This window comes from Nanorana parkeri, unplaced genomic scaffold (assembly GCF_000935625.1).
Source record: "Nanorana parkeri isolate BGI_ZX_2015 unplaced genomic scaffold, ASM93562v1 scaffold197, whole genome shotgun sequence".
NCBI classification, from domain to species: Eukaryota; Metazoa; Chordata; class Amphibia; order Anura; family Dicroglossidae; genus Nanorana; species Nanorana parkeri.
The window spans coordinates 405,612-413,845 of NW_017306465.1; positions in this window are offsets into that span (position 1 = coordinate 405,612).

An 8,234-nucleotide genomic window follows, 5' to 3' on the forward strand; every position below is an offset into this window, starting at 1 on the left:
GCACCCCCCCACCCCCCCCCCCCCCTTCAGGCATTTCTGATTGTGTGGAGGGCTGGCTCAGTGACACCGTCTAGAGGGCCTCCAAAAAGCTGCGGCACAAGGCAACTGACCGCTCTCGTTTAACAAGAAAAAAACATTTTGCAAAGTATTTCTTTGAGAGAGTCAATCCCTGATCCATTTTATATTGTAAAACCTGTTATATTGCCGTCTGAAGGGACAGTGGGAATCACAGGCATTGCTTATGTTTTGAATTGTCACAGCATTTGCTAGGGACAGTGTATATTTCCGTTAAAAAACATGGTGGCAGCTACCCTGTTTCCCCGAAAATAAGACCTACCCTGAAAGTAAGACCTAGTACTATTTTTCAAGATTCCTGTAATATAAGACCTACCCTGAAAATAAGACCTAGTTTGGTGGTAGCATGTGAGAGGGAACTTGAAGAGCAGGAGAGATGGTATCAGCCTGCAGGGACATACTGTATTAAGGGGATGGCAGGGGACTCCCTCCGGCCAGCACAGTGACAGGGAGCACTCCAGTACCATACTACACTAACTGCTGTCCCCCCTGTAGGCACTGCTTAATGTAATAGGTAATGTACTGTAATGTGTACCGATAAATGGTACTGTACTTTACCGCACTGTCCACTGTCTGATGTCTCCACTGCTGCACTGCTGTCCCTGATGGCAAAGGAAGCAGGCACTGTAGAAAGCAAGGCTGCGGTGGCGGAGGGAGCAGAGCCGCATTAGCCGATACTTACTCTATAGCGCCAGTTACTGTGGCAGGCGGAGTGACACCAGATAACTTTGGATTGTTGTACATTTTGTTGCACATTAAAAAAATAAGACATCCCCTGAAAATAAGACCTAATGTGTTATTTGGGGGCAAAAAAAATATAAGACAGTGTCTTATTTACGGGGAAACACGGTATTATTCTGTGTAAAAGGTTAACTGCGGAGTTAACCAACCACAGTGACAATCGCTCTCTCTTCTGGCCTTAGATTGTTGCCCTGCGAGCTGGAAAATCTCTGTGCAGAGTGAGGCTAAGAGTGGTATCATCACGTCTTGCTGGCAGCACGATAGGATCGGCACTGCAACATATTGCTGGCAGTACAGTGGGATCGCATCTGCCATTCCGTCAAACCATTGCTCATTTATTTATGTTTATCAATTGAAAATTCTGCTCCAAGTCCTTGGAGGAGCTTGCCATTTATTGTTCCTACCACATGCATCCTCTATGGCCAATTTATGTGGAAGCAAAATAATCTTACACTGTACACTTGAATAGTTTGAAGAAAATGAGAGCGCACCGATGAACCCCCATAATAACAGGGAGGGCTTGCAAACTGCAGATAGAGCACATGGAGAATTGTAGCCAGGACCCCAGCACCACAAGGCCAGCATACTAAACACTTGGCCATTGCGGTGTTCTTCAGCGCAGGTAGCAGGAGAGGTGATTTTATACTGATTTATTTTATAGGTAAAGTTTCACTAAGTATGTTTGATATAGAGACAAGGTTGAATTTTTTTTAAAAGTAGGCGGGACAGCTTCGTACCTTTGTTGTCATCCATGTCAATACCATTATCAATTTCCTGGGGAACAAGAAAAATTAGCTTAAATCAAAATATAAAAATGCCCAGACAATAGAACTACTGTATATAGAAGAGTTTCAATGAGTATAAAGTACAGGTGGAGAGACTTCCACGAATGTAACCTATGGATCTCATGCAAAACACTCTTGACAAAAGAAGAAATGTCCTCTGGGTATTGCCATTGTTATGGGGCAGGCCTGTACATAAATAGCATCCATGAGTTGATGGGTTTTAAAGGAAAACTTTATTTAAAAAATGTTTTCTTCTCCTAATGCAATTTTCCTCCATAGATATGATAAGGCTAAAGCAGTGGTGTCACAAGGAGCGCCTCACCCTCCGGAGGGAGAGGATGTCCACTGGGGACTGCCGCAGACTGATTATCAGTCTGCTCAGAGACTATCACCTCATGGACTTTAAGGAGGAAGAGGACGTCTGAGAAATCACAAGGAGGGTGCGTCACCATTGCAGGGGTGACACCAAAATGACTGGCAGTCATTTTGGTGTCACCCCCTCTAAAAAGTCGGGCACTCAGTCATGGACCAAGAGCCCGACAGTGTCAGGAGTCCCCTCCTCTCTCTGCCAGCGTCCATAACCAAGATGGCCGCACATGCGCAATGACGACACGGTCTATAGGTGACACCGGCCTTGGGACGCCCGTGGGCTAAAGCTGACCATACAACTATAGAATATCTGCAATTTCCTATGGTTAGATGGAAAAAGTGCAACAGATTCCTCCATCTACACTAAACTGTGTGGATGGAGAAATCTCCCACTGGGCCAAGCTTCAGTATCTTGCTACCGTAGTCGGCTCTGCTGGCTGTCAAAAAACCTGAACAATCTGATTGGATGCAGGCAGCTTTAGAATATGAGAAACAGTGATAACACTGGGAAGAGCTATAAGGCTAAATAGAAAATAATTCATTTTACAGGGGACCACATACACATCACTCTATGACCTGTCTAAACATTGTCCTCTACAATCAGCCCAGGTAAAGGACTTTTGGAGTCGATCACAGAATTGTTTACTGATTTTTAATAGTATTCTGGCCGTAGGCAGATGGGGATGTCGGTATTCAATTGTATTAAGGAAGTTATTCCTCTAGGGGGAAGTGCTGAGAGGGCTGGAGTAGGGTTGCCACCTGTCCGGTTTTCAACCGGACAGTACGGTTTTGGCATCTTGTGTATGGGTTTATGGCCACCTCAAGTCGTACCCTATGCTGAAAAAATGGTAATTTGCACTAACGTGGAATCTTGGTGCTGGTGACATCTGTATATGAGTTCTTTTGTGAGCGGTGCCCTCCGCAGTCATTGCGAGCACCCGTTACTTTTGGGATATTCGGTAAAGAGTGCGACAAGGTATAGGGATGCTGCTTTGTATAGTACATATCCAGGGTCCTGTGGCACACTGGCATCTTATGGGGGCATCGTTTTACGTACAGACAGGGGCGTATCTCCTGCTGGGTAACAAGGCGTTTGCCTTGGGCGGCAGATTTCAGGGGGGCGGCAAGAATGATGCCCCAAAACACTCAGGCATCCGGGTGGAGGAGGCGGCAGTGTCAAAGGACGGAGTCCGCAAGGAGGCAGAGAAAAGCGGCAAGTAGGCGGCGGTGGAAGAGGTAGAGGAGACGGAGCAGCAGGAGGGGGCGGGGCGAGGCCGGGACGACAACGGATCAGGAAGGGGGGGCCAGGGCGCCGTAGGAAACCGCTGCATGCGTGACAGAACACCGGGTCACTGAAGAGCCGCCGTGGTACGGAGGAGGCCGGGTCCTGCAGCACCAGTCCAGCAGTGGAGGAGGCCGGGGACCAAGCAGCAGGTAAGATGATCACACTACTGCTAAAGGGACCCTGCAGAGCCCAGCATGGATTCTGCACAGCCCACCTGAGAGTCTCGGGTGGGCCGTACAGGATCTGTAGTGGGCTCTGAGGGGTCTATGTTGGGCAGAGCCCACCACACATCCTGCACCGGTCTGCAGGGTGCCGGGGGGGTGTGCATGATCTGTGGTGGGCTCTGCAGGGTCTCGGGGGCTTTGCAGGATCTGTGGTGGGCCTTATGCCAGAGCCCACCACAGATCCTGCACAGCCCCCATGAGAACCTGCGGATTTAGTGAAGGGGGTGGGTTGGGGGGGCGCCCTTGTTTCGTCTTGCCTAGGGCGGCCCCAAACCAGAATACACCACTGCGTACAGATTCTATATCTGGGGACCTGTGGCACACTGGCATCTTTGTGATTACCTCCAATGTTATTTAATCACAAAATACATGCATAGTGTACTTTACCAAAAAATTGCCGCAAGGCGCTACAGTGTTCGGGTTTGGCTTGAAGAAAAGGTGGCAACCCTAGGCTGGAGGCTTGGAGGTAACAAGCCCAGCTGAAGCTAGCAGGCTTGTTAGGGCCTCTACAAGGAGTCCCAGCCTCCTAAGTGAGCAGCCCCTCCCTAGAACCAGTCTGTGTGTCTGGTGGACTGGGGAGCAGACCACCTGTGTGGCAATCCGCCTGTGTGGCAAAAGAGCAGACTGCCTGTGTGGCAAAAGAGCAAGCCTGTGTGGCCGTCCTCCTGTGTGGCAAGAGGACAAAGGACAAGCCTGTGTGGCTAGTGTTTTGAATACAGCCTGTGTGGCCAGACGTTTTTTTCTTAAAGGACCTACCTGAAGTCGGTGAGACGGGAAAATGTTTTTTTGATTGAGAAAATTATACTTTGTGTTTGAAAACCCCTGCGAGGGAACAGCTGCGTGGACGTTTCTTTCAATTTGTGAGTAAAAAAAGTGGGCAAAGAAGCCCTTCAAAAGTGAAAAGCGATTGGCGGTGTCCTTAATGTGCTACCGTTTGGAGCGAATCCTCACAGTATGTTTTCATAAAAAGAGAAGATGACCTATGTATTGCATGTTGAGAGACTACTGTACTAGATCAAAAAATAAGGCACGACGGAGCCTGAAATTCTGAGGTGGTGAAGGAAAACCACAGAGCCATCTTCGCCATCTAGATCTGCCAATCCGTGATCAGCTTAGCAGTAATTGTTACCAAGTACAAAATGAGTTCTAGAGAGAAAATATTATGAAACAGGTGTAGTAAGAAAGCAAACTTACCGTCAAGGCAGTCTTCAGTGTCCAAGGAGAACCATGGGTGGAATTTATCTGTTCTGGGATATTCTCTTCTTCACAACAGCTAAAATGTATTAAACAGAAAAATGAATCTGTAACGGGGAAGACTGGGCCGAAGGGTAGGGAAGCATTTTACCCCATGGTCAGCAATGATGAGATATGTTTATTAAAAAATGTGATACACTCACTTTCTGGTGAGAGGTGTCAGAGTCCATTCGCTGTCGCTGTTTGTTTTTTCATTTTCAATGCTGTCTGTGCCGGAGTATGAAGACTCCTGCAAGCGTGATGTGTTTGGGAAGCAGCAAATGAAGAATCTGAGCAGACATTTTAACCCTCTTCCCTTTCTCAGTATTCTAATGTCTGTAAGCAAAGACATTAAAAAAATAAATAAATTATTACCTAGAGGCTAGAGCTTAAAGATAAAATTATATTTTATGATAACACCAACACTTCGCCGTCACACAATAAGAGATGGTGAAATTAAAGAAATGTTCTCCCACCTCCAGGTCTTCGTATTAAATGCTCAGTATGAACATGGAATAGGCTGGCTTCACCCACCTACTGCTCATTTATTAATGTTTATCAATTAGAAAATCTGCACCAAGCCCTCGGAGGAGCTTGCCATCTATTGTTCCTACCACATTCATCATCTATGGACAATTTAAGTGGAAGCAACTTAATCTTATCCTGTACACTTGAATGGTAAGAGGAAATCAGTGCACCCAGAGAAACCCATAATCACAGGGAGGACATGGAAGGACATGGAAATTGCAGATGGAGAACCTGGGGAGCACCAAGTCCTCGGAGGAGCTTGCCATCTATCGTTCCTACCACGTTCATCATCTATTGACCATTTAAGTGGAAGCAACTTAATCTTACCCTGTACACTTGAAAGGTGAGAGGAAAACAGTGCACCCAGAGAAACCCATAATCACAGGGACGACAAGGCACTTGGCCACTGTGCTGGATACGGATAACATTTAAGGCAGGTTCACAACATTTTCCAGACCAGATCTGGAGCACAGTGCATTCTGTTTTGCCATGTTCCGGAGCTGTTTTCTTTTTGATTTTCTTTTAGTTTGAAATGGCCTTCCAGTGTGTTTGCATACATTTGTATGCACTTTTGATGCATTTCTGTGGATTGCAGACAAAATGAGACATGCATTTTTTTTTCTGGTCTGGTCTAGAACAGTCTGTGCTGGTGTGAACAGAGGCCAGAAATAGCATAGGGATACGTTAGGGGTGCATTTTGAGTCCGGAAACAATCTTGTCTGGTCTGGTCTGGACATGATCTGGATGTGGTGTGAATGGGCCCTAAACCATAAGATGGCACTTTTCTGTGTCTGTAGTCACCACAGGACACTTTCCATTTAAGTGTATCTAAAGCCCCATAACAATGTTCCATAGTGCAGCTAACAGGAGAGCTGAGTCAATACTGATTTCTTATATAGGTAAAGCTTGGCTAAGTATGTTTAATATAGAAACAAGGTTGCATTAAAATAAATAAAGTAGGCGGGACAGTTTCTTACCTTTGTCAGAATCCACACCGATATCAGATTCAGTTTCCTGGAGAACAAGAAAAATGAGCTTCAAAAGAAATAAAAAATATGTCCAGTAAACAGAACTCTATGGAAGAGTACAGAGTACAGGTAGAGAGACTTCCACCAATCTAACCTCTGGATCTCTTTCAAAACACAAAAGAAGTTCTTCCTGGTAACACCATTGTTATGGGGCAGGCCAGCATATAAATAACATCCACAGGCAGATGTGCTACCTATAATTAAAAATGTTTACTTTTCCTACTGCAATTTTCCTCCATGGGTATGCTAAGGGTAGGCAAAGAATCTGAGAAACGGTGGTGACACCAGGAACAGCGATGAGACTTAGTAGAAAATGACTCCTTTTACAGGGGACCGCACACATCACAATATGACCTGTCTGAACTTTCCGCTCTACAATCAGCCCATGTAAAAAACTCTTGGAGTCGTTCAGGGAATCCTTTACCAATTGTTAATGGTATGTTTCCATAAAAAGAGAAGATGACCTATTTATTGCACATGTGGAGAGATACTGCACTAAATCAAAAATAAGTCACAGTCAATAAGAAACATTATGAAACAGGTATAATGGGAAAGCAAACTTACCATCCAGGCTGTCGGAGGCAAATCTGGAACATAGGTGGAGTTTATCTGTTCTGAGATATTCTCTTCTTTACAATAGCTAAAATGTATTAAATAGATAAATGAATCTGTAAGAGGAAAGAACTGGGGTAGGGAGGCATTTCCCCCCATGGTCAGTACTGATGAGATATACATATACGAATAATATGATTAACTCACCTTTTGCTGAGAGGTGTCCATTTGCTCTTGGTGTCCATTTTATTTTTTCCAAAGCTGTCTGCGCGTAAATATGAAGACTCCGGTAGGAAAGATTCATCTTCAATAACCTTAGAAAGCACAGGGCAATACACCAGTGGTTTCCCTTATTATATATGCATAGCAGCCAATCAGGAGACACTAATCTGCAACATTCACTTTTATGTCCGACAGACCAGATAATATAAAATACTATAAAGGCAACTTCACTCAAAACAGAGATTCCACTTCTGCTCCATTCCTTTTAGTATGGAATCAACACATAAATGGTTGACTTTTTTTCCATATCATAGAGAATACATAGTGTGGATCACACCATACATATATTTCTTGAATTAAGAACTAAAAAGTCATAATGGTCTTCTTCCCCTTATAAATGTATCTAATGAAGACCCCATTGGATTGCAGTTTCAGGGCATTGAAAAGGTATACAGACATTAGAGGGAGTCCAATGTTACAAAAGAAGTTTCAACAAAATGGATTTACCATTGGTGAGTTTGGACCCCACTGGTCATAATGTGGATCTAGATCTGGCCTTGCAGTGATAAAAGAGGTCATAAAGGGGGTGAATTCTTGTCTAATTAATGGTGGTGGTAAGAGCCACAGTTATAGGCACCGTAGGGAAAGGAGCCACTTTTCCCTTTATTATAAGCCACACATTTTTTTTTCTGTCATCTTTAGGATCTCTCCTATGTTAATTAGCATGTTATTACAATATTTGGAGCCAGGTTAGGACCAGAAAAGGAAATGCCCTATATAATAAGAGTGACCTATGAAAGGGAAGCTACTAAGTGCACCAAAACCTGTCAATCTATAGGCTCTGCTGATAGGAATCCGGCCCTGGTGGTGGTGTGTAAATATAGAATGGAGGAAGACTAAAAACACTGCATTTTTTTAATGTGCTCTCACTTAATAGTTTGTATGTCTTGCATGCGGATATACATTTTGGAATTGACTTAAACATATATATAATGATTTGTAAAGTATTGCTGTGACACTTTAATGGTAGGCTAATATAGCGCTGTACTATCTAGTTATGATTTATACACTAACGTTGGATGATATAAATCACATAGCAGATTAATCTAGAAGAAATAGATACATTTATATATTGGTTAGTTTTATGTTGTGTACTCCTAGCATGAAATTTGAACAACAAGATCGTATACAA